The 14,772-nt window shown below is 48.1% G+C and overlaps 1 protein-coding gene across 1 annotated transcript in view; it reads right to left on the bottom strand.

The window, feature by feature from the left end:
• LOC143785066 (uncharacterized) overlaps positions 1-14,772 on the bottom strand; it is a 166,340-nt gene that overhangs the window by 110,073 nt on the left and 41,495 nt on the right. The window lies entirely within an intron of this gene.

The raw sequence follows: 14,772 nt of genomic DNA, 5'->3' as shown, positions 1-14,772 counted from the left end.
TTCTCAGCAGCCGACACATCCTTTTTCTTTCCCAATCTGGCAAAAAATGTAGGCTGCTTAATAATGTGGAACAGCCTTCTTAAGTAGTCTTGCCTTTATTTGGACACATCTGCCAAACTAATTTGCACAGGTATCTGCAATTGCTTTCAGTGATATAAAGAGCCCTGACACACATCACCATCAATGAGTTTAAATAACAAACAAAAAAATTCTAACCTTATCACTCCTAAACTCTTTGTGCATAATAATTTGGAACACAGTGTAAACATTCAATGTTGGCCTGGCATACTGTTATGACCCCAATGGCAGAGGGTCTCAGAAATAATTTCTAAGTCTGCAAACACAAAAAAACAGCTCTTAGGGCAGTGGTAACTGGGCTGACCATATATCTAATCCTAGCACCACAAATAACAGCAGCCGGGGAACGTTCCTACGTTGATTCTAGACGTCTCGCGCCAGCCGGAGAACTAACTAACCCTAGAAGGGAAAAGAAAGACCTTTCTTGCCTCCAGAGAAAAGACCCCAAAAGTTGGATACAAGCCCCCAACAAATAATAACGGTGAGGTAAGAGGAAAAGACAAACATAAGAATGAGCTAGGTATTTAGCAAAGAGAGGCCCACTAGCTAATAGCAGAATATAGAAAGATAACTTATATGGTCAGCAAAAACCCTATCAAAAATATCCACACTGGAAATTCAAGAACCCCCGAACCGTCTAACGGCCCGGGGGGAGAACAGCAGCCCCCTAGAGCTTCCAGCAAGGTAAGGAATCACATTTAGTACAAGCTGGACAAAAATGAGAGCAAGCAAATAACCCAAAAAACAAAGAAGCAGGACTTAGCTTAATTTTGCACGAACCAGGACCAGCAGATAGGAGCAAACAGAAAGTGTCTGATTACAACGATGCCAGGCACTGGACTAAGGATCCAGGAGGTTTATATAGCAACACCCCTGAACTAACGACCCAGCTGGGTGCAAACTAAGGGAAGAAAATCCCAGAGTCATATCACTAGTAACCACAAGAGGGAGCCAAAAAGTCTAATTCACAACAGTTAATGCCAGCGGTAATGGACCACGTTATGCCGCGGGTAACTCACTCCGTTACCGCTGCTATTAACCCTGTGTGACCAAGTTTTTACTATTGATGCTGTCTATGCAGCGTCAATAGTAAAAACATCTAATGTTAAACATATTAAAAAAAAAATAAAAAAAAAATAAAAAATCATTATATACTCACCTTCCGCCGCCTTTCCTGCTCCTTGTGACGCTCCAGTGACCGGTCCATGCAAGTGGCAGGTTCCTTTGGCAAGGATGGTCTGCGAGAAGGACCTGCCATGACGTCACGGTCATGTGACCGCGACACGGTCATGTAACCGCGACGTCATCACAGGTCCTGCGCACCTGCGCGAGAAGGAGGCGACAGAACTACAAGGGTACCCTCGGAAGGTGAGTATATGTTTATTTTTTATTTTTTAACCTGTGACATACGTGGCTGGGCAATATACTACGTGACTGGGCAATATACTATGTGGCTGGGCAATATACTACGTGGCTGGGCAATATACTACATGGGCTGGGCAATATACTACGTGGGCTGGGCAATATACTAAAAAAAAAATGTGACAAAACCAGCTCACCTACTAGGCATTTGTTTGTGGGGAAGCCCGGATAACGTGCAGTCTTCACGTGAGGCAATGGAACAAATGGAGGAGAAAATCCAGCTTCCAAATTAAATTTTGATATTTTTGGAAGCTGGATTTTCTCCTCCATTTGGGCAATATACTACGTGGCTGGGCAATATACTACGTGGGCTGGGCAATATACTACGTGACTGGGCAATATACTATGTGGGCTGGGCAATATACTACGTGGCTGAGCAATATACTACATGGACTGGGCAATATACTACGTGGCTGGGCAATATACTATGTGGCTGGGCAATATACTACGTGGCTGGGCAATATACTACGTGGCTGGGCAATATACTACGTGGGCTGGGCAATATACTACGTGGCTGGGCAATATACGACGTGGGCTGGGCAATATACTACGTGGGCTGGGCAATATACTACATGGGCTGGGCAATATACTACGTGGCTGGGCAATATACTACATGGGCTGGGCAATATACTAAGTGGGCTGGGCAATATACTACGTGGGCTGGGCAATATACTACGTGGCTGGCCAATATACTACGTGACTGGGCAATATACTACGTGGGCTGGGCAATATACTACGTGGCTGGGCAATATACTACATGGACTGGGCAATATACTACGTGGCTGGGCAATATACTATGTGGCTGGGCAATATACTACGTGGCTGGGCAATATACTATGTGGCTGGGCAATATACTACGTGGGCTGGGCAATATACTACGTGGCTGGGCAATATACTACATGGGCTGGGCAATATACTAAGTGGGCTGGGCAATATACTACGTGGGCTGGGCAATATACTACGTGGCTGGCCAATATACTACGTGACTGGGCAATATACTACGTGGGCTGGGCAATATACTACGTGGCTGGGCAATATATTACGTGGGCTGCGCAATATACTACATGGGCTGGGCAATATACTACGTGGGCTGGGCAATATACTACGTGGGCTGGGCAATATACTACATGGGCTGGGCAATATACTACGTGGCTGGGCAATATACTACGTGGGCTGGCCAATATACTACGTGACTGGGCAATATACTACGTGACTGGGCAATATACTACGTAGACTGGGCAATATACTACGTGGCTGGGCAATAAACTACATGGCTGGGCAATATACTACGTGACTTGGCAATATACTATGTGGCTGGGCAATATACTACGTGGCTGGGCAATATACTACATGGGCTGGGCAATATACTACGTGGGCTGGGCAATATACTACGTGGCTGGGCAATATACTACGTGGGCTGGGCAATATACTACGTGACTGGGCAATATACTATGTGGGCTGGGCAATATACTACGTGGCTGAGCAATATACTACATGGACTGGGCAATATACTACGTGGCTGGGCAATATACTATGTGGCTGGGCAATATACTACATGGACTGGGCAATATACTACGTGGCTGGGCAATATACTACGTGGCTGGGCAATATACTACGTGGCTGGGCAATATACTACGTGGCTGGGCAATATACTACGTGGGCTGGGCAATATACTACGTGGCTGGGCAATATACTACATGGGCTGGGCAATATACTAAGTGGGCTGGGCAATATACTACGTGGGCTGGGCAATATACTACGTGGCTGGCCAATATACTACGTGACTGGGCAATATACTACGTGGGCTGGGCAATATACTACGTGGCTGGGCAATATATTACGTGGGCTGCGCAATATACTACATGGGCTGGGCAATATACTACGTGGGCTGGGCAATATACTACGTGGGCTGGGCAATATACTACATGGGCTGGGCAATATACTACGTGGCTGGGCAATATACTACGTGGGCTGGCCAATATACTACGTGACTGGGCAATATACTACGTGACTGGGCAATATACTAGGTAGACTGGGCAATATACTACGTGGCTGGGCAATAAAGTACATGGCTGGGCAATATACTACGTGGACATGCATATTCTAGAATACTCGATACGTTAGAATCGGGCCACCATCAAGTTATTATAATAATCCCTAAAGCTACCGTAAGATATTGCACACTAGTTATGGTGCCCCCTGCTGTTACACACTAGTTATGGTGCCCCCTGGTGTTACACACTAGTTATGGTGCCCCCTGGTGTTACACACTAGTTATGGCGCTCCCTGGTGTTACACGCTAGTTATGGTACCCCTGGTGTTACACACTAGTTATGGCGCCCCCTGGTGTTACACACTAGTTATGGCGCCCCCTGGTGTTACACACTAGTTATGGTGCCCTTTGGTGTTACACACTAGTTATGGTGCCCCTGGTGTTACACACTAGTTATAGCGCCCCCTGGTGTTACACGCTAGTTATGGCGCCCCCTGGTGTTACACACTAGTTATGGTGCCCCCTGGTGTTACACACTAGTTATGGCGCCCCCTGGTGTTACACACTAGTTATGGTGCCCCCTGGTGTTACACACTAGTTATGGCGCCCCCTGGTGTTACACACTAGTTATGGTGCCCTTTGGTGTTACACACTTGTTGTGGTGCCCCCTGGTGTTACACACTAGTAATGGCGCCCCCTGGTGTTACACACTTGTTGTGGTGCCCCCTGGTGTTACACACTAGTTATGGCGCTCCCTGGTGTTACACACTAGTTATGGCGCCCCCTGGTGTTACACACTATTTATGGTGCCCCCTGGTGTTACACACTCGTTATGGTGCCCCCTGGTGTTACACACTAGTTATGGCGCCCCCTGGTGTTCCACACTAGTTATGGCGCCCCCTGGTGATACACACTAGTTATGGCTCCCCCTGGTGTTACACACTAGTTTTGGCGCCCCCTGGTGTTACACACTAGTTATGGCGCCCCCTGATGATATACACTAGTTATGGCGCCCCCTGGTGTTACACACTAGTTATGGCGCCCCTTGGTGATACACACTAGTTATGGCACTCCCTGGTGTTACACACTAGTTATGGCGCCCCCTGGTGTTACACACTAGTTATGGTGCCCCCTGGTGTTACACACAAGTTATGGTGCACCCTGGTGTTACACACTAGTTATGGCGCCCCCTGGTGTTACACACTAGTTATGGTGCCCTCTGGTGTTACACACTTGTTGTGGTGCCCCCTGGTGTTACACACTAGCTTTGGCGCCCCCTGGTGTTTTACACTAGTTATGGTGCCCCCTGGTGTTACACACTTGTTGTGGTGCCCCCTGGTGTTACACACTAGTTATGGTGTGCCCTGGTGTTACACAATAGTTATGGCGCTCCCTGGTGTTACACACTAGTTATGGCGCCCCCTGGTGTTACACACTATTTATGGTGCCCCCTGGTGTTACACACTCGTTATGGTTCCCACTGGTGTTACACACTAGTTATGGCGCCCCCTGGTGTTCCACACTAGTTATGGTGCTCCCTGGTGATACACACTAGTTATGGCTCCCCCTGGTGTTACACACTAGGTTTGGCGCCCCCTGCTGTTACACACTAGTTATGGCGTCCCCTGATGATATACACTAGTTATGGCGCCCCCTGGTGTTACACACTAGTTATGGCGCCCCCTGGTGTTACACACTAGTTTTGGCGCCCCCTGCTGTTACACACTAGTTATGGTGCCCTCTGGTGTTACACACTTGTTGTGGTGCCCCCTGGTGTTACACACTAGTTATGGCGCCCCCTGGTGTTTTACACTAGTTATGGTGCCCCCTGGTGTTACACACTTGTTGTGGTGCCCCCTGGTGTTACACACTAGTTATGGTGCGCCCTGGTGTTACACACTAGTTATGGCGCCCCCTGGTGTTACACACTATTTATGGTGCCCCCTGGTGTTACACACTCGTTATGGTGCCCACTGGTGTTACACACTAGTTATGGCGCCCCCTGGTGATACACACTAGTTATGGCTCCCCCTGGTGTTACACACTAGTTTTGGCGCCCCCTGCTGTTACACACTAGTTATGGCGCCCCCTGATGATATACACTAGTTATGGCGCCCCCTGGTGTTACACACTAGTTATGGCGCCTGTTGTGAACTCTATTTTTGGGCTCCCTCTAGTGGTCACAAGCGGTACTGTGTAGTGTTGTCTTTCTGCAGGTTGGCTGCATCAGCTGGTTCGTTATCCTTGGTTGGTTTCCTATTTAGCTCACCTGGATACTCAGTTCCTTGTCTGCTATCAATGTATTCAGTGCTCTTCAGATTCCTTGTGACTACCTTGCTCCCAGTCTCTCCAAGACAAGCTAAGTTCTTGTTTGTTTATTTTCTGATTATCAGCATTCATCATGTTTTTTGTCCAGCTTGCTAAAATGTGATTTCTTGGCTTGCTGGTTGCTCTAGGGGACTGAGGTTTTCCCCCCACACCGTTAGTTGGTGCGGGGGTTCTTGAAATCTCAGTGTGGATATTTTGTAAGGGTTTTTTACTGACCGCATAGATCACTTTTCTATTTTCTGCTATCTAGTATTAGTGGGCCTCATTTGCTGAATCTGTCTTCACCCCTGTGTATGTGCCTTCCTCTTACCTCACCGTTATTATCTGTTGGGGGCTTCTATATATTTGGGGATTATTTCTCTGGAGGCAAGAGAGGTCTTTCTTTCTCTCTAGGGGTAGTTAGTTCCTCAGGCTGGCTCGAGACGTCTAGGATTTTAGGCACGTTCACCGGCTACCTCTAGTGTGTTTGGATAGGTTCAGATTTGCGGTCAGTCCAGTTTTCCACCTCCCTAGAGCTTGTCCTATGTTTAGTTACCTTGCTGAGTAATTTGTGATCCTCAACCACTATGGATCACAACAGTACAGCAGGACCGGTAAGTGTTTAATGCATCGCAGAAGTGGGATTAAAAGAAGACATGAGTACATTTTTTTTTTTTTTTCTTTTCCCACTTTTCCTTTGCTGCAGTCTGTTTTGCTTCTTTCATCCCCTTGAACTCTGGGTGGTTTTGAGCTCAGCTGCAGACATGAATATTCAGACTCTGACTTCTAGTGTGGATCATCTTACTGCACGGGTGCAAAGTATTCAAGATTTTGTTATGCATAGCCCTATGTCAGAACCAAAGATACCCATTCCTGAGTTGTTTTCTGGAGATAGATCTAGGTTTCTAAATTTTAAGAATAATTGTAAGTTATTTCTATCTCTGAGACCTCGTTCCTCTGGTGATTCCGCTCAGCAAGTTAAAATTGTTATCTCCTTGTTGCGTGGCAACCCTCAGGATTGGGCTTTCTCTCTGGCGCCAGGAGATCCTGCATTGCTGAATGTTGATGCATTTTTTCTGACTCTTGGACTGCTTTATGAGGAGCCTAATCTTGAGAATCAGGCAGAAAAAGCGTTGCTGGTACTCTCTCAAGGTCAGGATGAAGCAGAGGTATATTGTCAAAAATTTCGGAAATGGTCAGTGCTTACTCAATGGAATGAGTGTGCCCTGGCTGCAAATTTCAGAGAAGGTCTTTCTGAAGCCATTAAGAATGTTATGGTGGGGTTTCCCACCCCTACAAGTCTGAGTGATTCTATGGCTTTAGCCATTCAGGTTGATCGGCGTTTGCGGGAGCGCAAATCTGCTCATCCTTTGGTGGTATTTTCTGAACAGAGACCTGAGTCTATGCAATGTGACCGAACTCTGACCAGAATTGAGCGACAAAGTCATAGACGTCAAAATGGGTTGTGCTTTTACTGTGGTGATTCTACTCATGTTATCTCAGCATGCTCTAAACGCTTAAAAAAGATCGCTAAACCTGTCACCATTGGTACTATACAGCCTAAATTTATTTTGTCTGTTACTTTGATTTGTTCTTTATCATCCTACTCGGTTATGGCTTTTGTGGATTCAGGTGCTGCCCTGAATCTGATGGATTTGTCGTTTGCCAGGCGCTGTGGTTTTGTCCTGGAGCCTTTGGAATTTCCTATTCCTCTGAGGGGAATTGATGCTACACCATTGGCTGAGAATAAACCTCAGTATTGGACGCAAATGACCATGTGCATGACTCCCGTTCATCAGGAGGTGATTCGCTTTCTTGTTCTGCATAATTTGCATGATGTTGTCGTTTTGGGTCTGCCATGGCTGCAGGCCCATAATCCAGTTTTAGATTGGAAAGCTATGTCTGTGTCAAGTTGGGGTTGTCAGGGAATTCATGGCGATACTCCGTTGGTGTCTATTCCTTCTTCCACTCCTTCTGAGGTCCCTGAGTTTTTGTCTGACTACCAGGATGTATTTGATGACCCCAGGTCCAGTGCCCTGCCCCCTCATAGGGATTGTGATTGTGCTATAAATTTAATTCCTGGTAGTAAATTCCCTAAGGGACGACTTTTTAATTTGTCTATACCAGAGCATGCCGCGATGCGGAGTTATATAAAGGAGTCTTTGGAGAAGGGACATATTCGCCCATCCTCTTCCCCTCTTGGTGCAGGATTCTTTTTTGTGGCCAAGAAGGACGGTTCTTTGAGACCTTGTATAGATTATCGTCTTCTGAATAAAATCACAGTCAAATTTCAGTATCCTTTGCCACTATTGTCTGATTTGTTTGCTCGGATTAAGGGTGCCAGTTGGTTCACCAAGATAGATCTCCGTGGTGCGTATAACCTTGTGCGCATTAAGCAGGGAGATGAATGGAAAACAGCATTTAATACGCCCGAAGGCCATTTTGAGTACTTGGTGATGCCTTTTGGACTCTCTAATGCTCCTTCTGTGTTTCAGTCCTTCATGCATGACATTTTCCGAGAATATCTGGATAAATTTATGATTGTTTATCTGGATGACATTTTGGTCTTTTCTGATGATTGGGAGTCCCATGTGAAGCAGGTCAGGATGGTGTTTCAGGTCCTGCGTGCTAATGCTTTATTTGTGAAGGGCTCAAAATGCTTCTTTGGAGTACAGAAGGTCTCCTTTTTGGGTTTTATTTTTTCTCCTTCTACTGTGGAGATGGACCCAGTCAAGGTCCAGGCTATTCATGACTGGACTCAGCTCACGTCTGTTAAGAGTCTTCAGAAGTTCTTGGGTTTTGCTAATTTTTACCGACGTTTCATCGCTAATTTTTCTAGCGTAGTTAAACCTTTGACGGATTTGACCAAGAAGGGTTCTGATGTGACTAATAGGTCTCCTGCGGCCGTGGAGGCCTTTCGGGAGCTGAAGCACCGGTTTTCTTCAGCTCCAGTCTTATGTCAGCCAGATGTCTCTCTCCCCTTCCAGGTCGAGGTTGATGCTTCTGAGATTGGAGCAGGGGCTGTTTTGTCGCAGAGAAGCTCTGATGGCTCTGTGATGAAGCTGTGTGCTTTCTTTTCAAGAAAGTTTTCGCCTGCCGAGCGAAATTATGATGTTGGTAATCGGGAGTTGTTGGCTATGAAGTGGGCATTTGAGGAGTGGCGACATTGGCTCGAAGGAGCTAAACATCGTGTGGTGGTCCTGACTGATCACAAAAATCTGATTTACCTCGAATCTGCCAAGTGCCTGAATCCTAGACAGGCTCGTTGGTCGTTGTTTTTCTCCCGTTTCAACTTCGTGGTCTCATACCTGCCTGGTTTGAAGAACGTGAAAGCTGATGCACTTTCTAGGAGCTTTGTGCCTGACTCTCCGGGAGTTTCTGAGCCGGCTGGTATTCTCAGAGAGGGAGTGATTTTGTCTGCCATATCTCCAGATTTGCGACGAGTGCTGCAGAAATTTCAGGCGGATAGACCTGACCGTTGTCCACCAGAGAGACTGTTTGTCCCGGATAGATGGACCAGCAGAGTTATTTCCGAGGTTCATTCTTCGGTGTTGGCGGGTCATCCTGGGATTTTTGGTACCAGAGATTTGGTGGCTAGGTCCTTCTGGTGGCCTTCCTTGTCGCGGGATGTGCATTCCTTTGTGCAGTCTTGTGGGATTTGTGCTCGGGCTAAGCCTTGCTGTTCTCGTGCCAGCGGTTTGCTTTTGCCTTTGCCTGTCCCGAAAAGGCCTTGGATGCACATTTCCATGGATTTTATTTCGGATCTTCCAGTATCTCAGAAAATGTCTGTCATCTGGGTGGTGTGTGATCGTTTTTCCAAGATGGTCCATTTGGTGCCCTTGCCTAAGTTGCCTTCCTCCTCCGATTTGGTTCCTCTATTTTTTCAGAATGTGGTTCGCTTGCACGGCATTCCTGAAAATATTGTGTCTGATAGAGGATCCTAGTTTGTGTCCAGGTTTTGGCGAACTTTTTGTGCTAAGATGGGCATTGATTTGTCTTTTTCATCGGCCTTCCATCCTCAGACTAATGGCCAAACCGAGCGAACTAATCAGACGTTGGAAACTTATTTGAGATGTTTTGTTTCTGCTGATCAGGATGATTGGGTGACTTTTTTGCCATTGGCCGAGTTTGCCCTTAATAATCGGGCTAGTTCTGCTACCTTGGTTTCGCCTTTTTTCTGCAATTCTGGTTTTCATCCTCGTTTTTCCTCGGGTCAGGTTGAGTCTTCTGACTGTCCTGGGGTGGATTCTGTGGTGGATAGGTTGCAGCAGATTTGGAACCATGTGGTGGACAATCTGAAATTGTCACAGGAGAAGGCTCAGCGCTTTGCCAACCGCCGCCGCGGTGTGGGTCCCCGACTTCGTGTTGGGGATTTGGTGTGGCTGTCTTCTCGGTATGTTCCTATGAAGGTCTCATCTCCTAATTTCAAGCCTCGCTTCATCGGTCCTTATAAGATCTTGGAAATCCTTAACCCGGTGTCTTTTCGTTTGGATCTCCCAGCATCGTTTGCCATCCATAATGTGTTCCATAGGTCTTTGTTGCGGAGGTATGTGGTACCTGTGGTTCCTTCTGTTGAGCCTCCTGCTCCGGTGCTGGTCGAGGGCGAGTTGGAGTACGTGGTGGAGAAGATTTTGGATTCTCGTATCTCTAGACGGAGACTTCAGTATCTGGTTAAGTGGAAGGGCTATGGTCAGGAGGATAATTCCTGGGTTGTCGCCTCTGATGTTCATGCGGCCGATTTGGTTTGGGCCTTCCACGTGGCTCATCCTGATCGCCCTGGGGGTCTTGATGAGGGTTCGGTGACCCCTCAAGGGGGGGGTACTGTTGTGAACTCTATTTTTGGGCTCCCTCTAGTGGTCACAAGCGGTACTGTGTAGTGTTGTCTTTCTGCAGGTTGGCTGCATCAGCTGGTTCGTTGTCCTTGGTTGGTTTCCTATTTAGCTCACCTGGATACTCAGTTCCTTGCCTGCTATCAATGTATTCAGTGCTCTTCAGATTCCTTGTGACTACCTTGCTCCCAGTCTCTCCAAGACAAGCTAAGTTCTTGTTTGTTTATTTTCTGATCATCAGCATTCATCATGTTTTTTGTCCAGCTTGCTAAAATGTGATTTCTTGGCTTGCTGGTTGCTCTAGGGGACTGAGGTTCTCCCCCCACACCGTTAGTTGGTGCGGGGGTTCTTGAAATCTCAGTGTGGATATTTTGTAAGGGTTTTTTACTGACCGCATAGATCACTTTTCTATTTTCTGCTATCTAGTATTAGTGGGCCTCATTTGCTGAATCTGTTTTCACCCCTGTGTATGTGCCTTCCTCTTACCTCACCGTTATTATCTGTTGGGGGCTTCTATATCTTTGGGGATTATTTCTCTGGAGGCAAGAGAGGTCTTTCTTTCTCTCTAGGGGTAGTTAGTTCCTCAGGCTGGCTCGAGACGTCTAGGATTTTAGGCATGTTCACCGGCTACGTCTAGTGTGTTTGGATAGGTTCAGATTTGCGGTCAGTCCAGTTTTCCACCTCCCTAGAGCTTGTCCTATGTTTAGTCACCTTGCTGAGTAATTTGTGATCCTCAACCACTAAGGATCATAACAGGCGCCCCCTGGTGATACACACTAGTTATGGCACTCCCGGGTGTTACACACTAGTTATGGCGCCCCCTGATGATATACACTAGTTATGGCACCCCCTGGTGTTACACACTAGTTATGGTGCCCCCTGGTGATACACACCAGTTATGGCGCTCCCTGGTGTTACACACTAGTTATGGTGCCCCCTGGTGTTACACACTAGTTATGGTGCCCCCTGGTGTTACACACTTGTTGTGGTGCCCCTTGGTGTTACACACTAGTTATGGCGCCCCCTGGTGTTACACACTAGTTATGGCGCCCCCTGGTGTTACACACTAGTTATGGCGCCCCCTGGTGTTACACACTAGTTATGGTGCCCCCTGGTGTTACACACTAGTTATGGTGCCCCCTGGTGATACACACTAGTTATGGCGCCCCCTGGTGTTACACACTAGTTATGGCGCCCCCTGGTGTTACACACTAGTTATGGTGTTCCCTGGTGTTACACACTAGTTATGGTGCCCCCTGGTGATACACACCAGTTATGGCGCTCCCTGGTGTTACACACTAGTTATGGCGCCCCCTGGTGTTACACACTAGTTATGGTGCCCCCTGGTGTTACACACTAGTTATGGTGCCCCCTGGTGATACACACTAGTTATGGCGCTCCCTGGTGTTACACACTAGTTATGGCGCCCCCTGATGATATACACTAGTTATGGCACCCCCTGGTGTTACACACTAGTTATGGCGCCCCCTGGTGTTACACACTAGTTATGGCGCACCCTGGTGATACACACTAGTTATGGCACTCCCTGGTGTTACAAACTAGTTATGGCGCCCCCTGATGATATACACTAGTTATGGCACCCCCTGGAGTTACACACTAGTTATGGCGCCCCCTGGTGATACACACCAGTTATGGCGCCCCCTGGTGTTACACACTAGTTATGGTGCCCCCTGGTGTTACACACTAGTTATGGTGCCCCCTGGTGTTACACACTTGTTGTGGTGCCCCCTGGTGTTACACACTAGTTATGGCACCCCCTGGTGTTACACACTAGTTATGGCACCCCCTGGTGTTACACACTAGTTATGGCGCCCCCTGGTGTTACACACTAGTTATGGTGCCTACTGGTGTTACACACTAGTTATGGTGCCCCTTGGTGATACACACAAGTTATCGCGCTCCCTGGTGTTACACACTAGTTATGGCGCCCCCTGATGATATACACTAGTTATGGCACCCCCTGGTGTTACACACTAGTTATGGCGCCCCCTGGTGTTACACACTAGTTATGGCGCCCCCTGGTGTTACACACTAGTCATAGCACCCCCTGGTGATACACACTAGTTATGGCGCTCCCTGGTGTTACACACTAGTTATGGCGCCCCCTGGTGTTACACACTAGTTATGGTGTCCCCTGGTGATACACACTAGTAATGGCGCTCCCTGGTGTTACACACTAGTTTTGGCGCCCCCTGATGATATACACTAGTTATGACACCCCCTGGTGTTACACACTAGTTACGGCACCCCCTGGTGTTACACACTAGTTATGGTGCCCCCTGGTGTTACACACTAGTTATGGTGCCCCCTGGTGTTACACACTTGTTGTGGTGCCCCCTGTTGTTACACACTAGTTATGGCGCCCCCTGGTGATACACACTAGTTGTGGCGCCCCCTGGTGTTACACACTAGTTATGGTGCCCCCTGGTGATACACACTAGTTATGGCGCTCCCTGGTGTTACACACTAGTTATGGCGCCCCCTGATGATATACACTAGTTATGGCACCCCCTGGTGTTACACACTAGTTATGGCGCCCCCTGGTGTTACACACTAGTTATGGCGCCCCCTGGTGTTACACACTAGTTATGGCACCCCCTGGTGTTACACACTAGTTATGGCGCCCCCTGGTGTTACACACTAGTTATGGTGCCCCCTGGTGATACACACTAGTTATGGCGCTCCCTGGTATTACACATTAGTTATGGCGCCCCCTGATGATATACACTAGTTATGGAGCCCCTTGGTGTTACACACTAGTTATGGCTCCCCCTGGTGTTACACACTAGTTATGGCGCCCCCTGGTGATACACACTAGTTATGGCGCTCCCTGGTGTTACACACTAGTTATGGCGCCCCCTGGTGATACACACTATTTATGGCGCTCCCTGGTGTTACTCACTAGTTATGGCGCCCCCTGGTGTTACACACTATTTATGGTGCCCCCTGGTGTTACACACTAGTTATGGTGCCCCCTGGTGTTACACACTTGTTGTGGTGCCCCCTGGTGTTACACACTAGATATGGCGCCCCCTGGTGATACACCCTAGTTATGGTGCCCCGTGGTGTTACACACTTGTTGTGGTGCCCCCTGGTGTTACACACTAGTTATGGTGCCCCCTGGTGTTCCACACTAGTTATGGTGCCCCCTGGTGTTACACACTAGTTATGGCTCCCCCTGGTGTTGCACACTAGTTTTGGCGCTCCCTGCTGTTACACACTAGTTATGACTCCCCCTGGTGTTACACACAAGTTATGGTGCCCCCTGGTGTTACACACTAGTTATGGCGCCCCCTGGTGTTACACAGTACTTATAGCACCCCCTGGTGTTAGACAGTAGTTATGGTGCCCCCTGGTGTTACACACTAGTTATGGCGCCCCCTGGTGTTACTCACTAGTTATGGTGCCTCCTGGTGTTACACACTAGTCATGGCGCCCCCTGGTGTTACACACTAGTTATGACTCCCCCTGGTGTTAGACACTAGTTATGGCACCCCCTGGGGTTACACACTAGTTATGGTGCCCCCTGGTGTTACATGCTAGATAAGACTCCCCTGGTGTTACACACTAGTTATGGCGCACCCTGGTGTTACACACTAGTTATGGCGCCCCCTGGTGTTACACGCTAGTTATGGCGCCCCCTGGTGTTACACGCTAATTATGGCGCCCTCCAGTATTACTCACTAGTTATGGTGCCCCCTGGTGTTACACACTAGTTATGGCGCCCCCTGGTGTTACACGCTAGTTATGGCGCCCCCTGGTGTTACACGCTAATTATGGCGCCCTCTAGTATTACTCACCAGTTATGGTGCCCCCTGGTGTTACACACTAGTTATGGTGCCTGTTGTGAATTCCGTTTTTGGGCTCCCTCCTGTGGTTGTGAATGGTACTTTTGTGAGTTCTGCCCTTGGGCTCCCTCTGGTGGTTTCGAGTGGAACTGCTGCTCCTTGAGTTTAGCTGTAGCAGCTGCTTTCACTGATCGTCTCTCCTGGCCTTGCTATTTAACCTGGCTCTGGTCTTCAGTTCATGCCAGCTGTCAATGTTTTCTGGGTTGGATTCAGATCTCTCCTTGGATTTCTCTGATGGCCTGTCCATTTCAGCAAAAGATAAGTTCTTGCTAGT

Source organism: Ranitomeya variabilis, chromosome 7 (genome assembly GCF_051348905.1).
Source record: "Ranitomeya variabilis isolate aRanVar5 chromosome 7, aRanVar5.hap1, whole genome shotgun sequence".
NCBI lineage: Eukaryota > Metazoa > Chordata > Amphibia > Anura > Dendrobatidae > Ranitomeya > Ranitomeya variabilis.
This window is presented reverse-complemented; position numbering and strand designations above follow the sequence as displayed.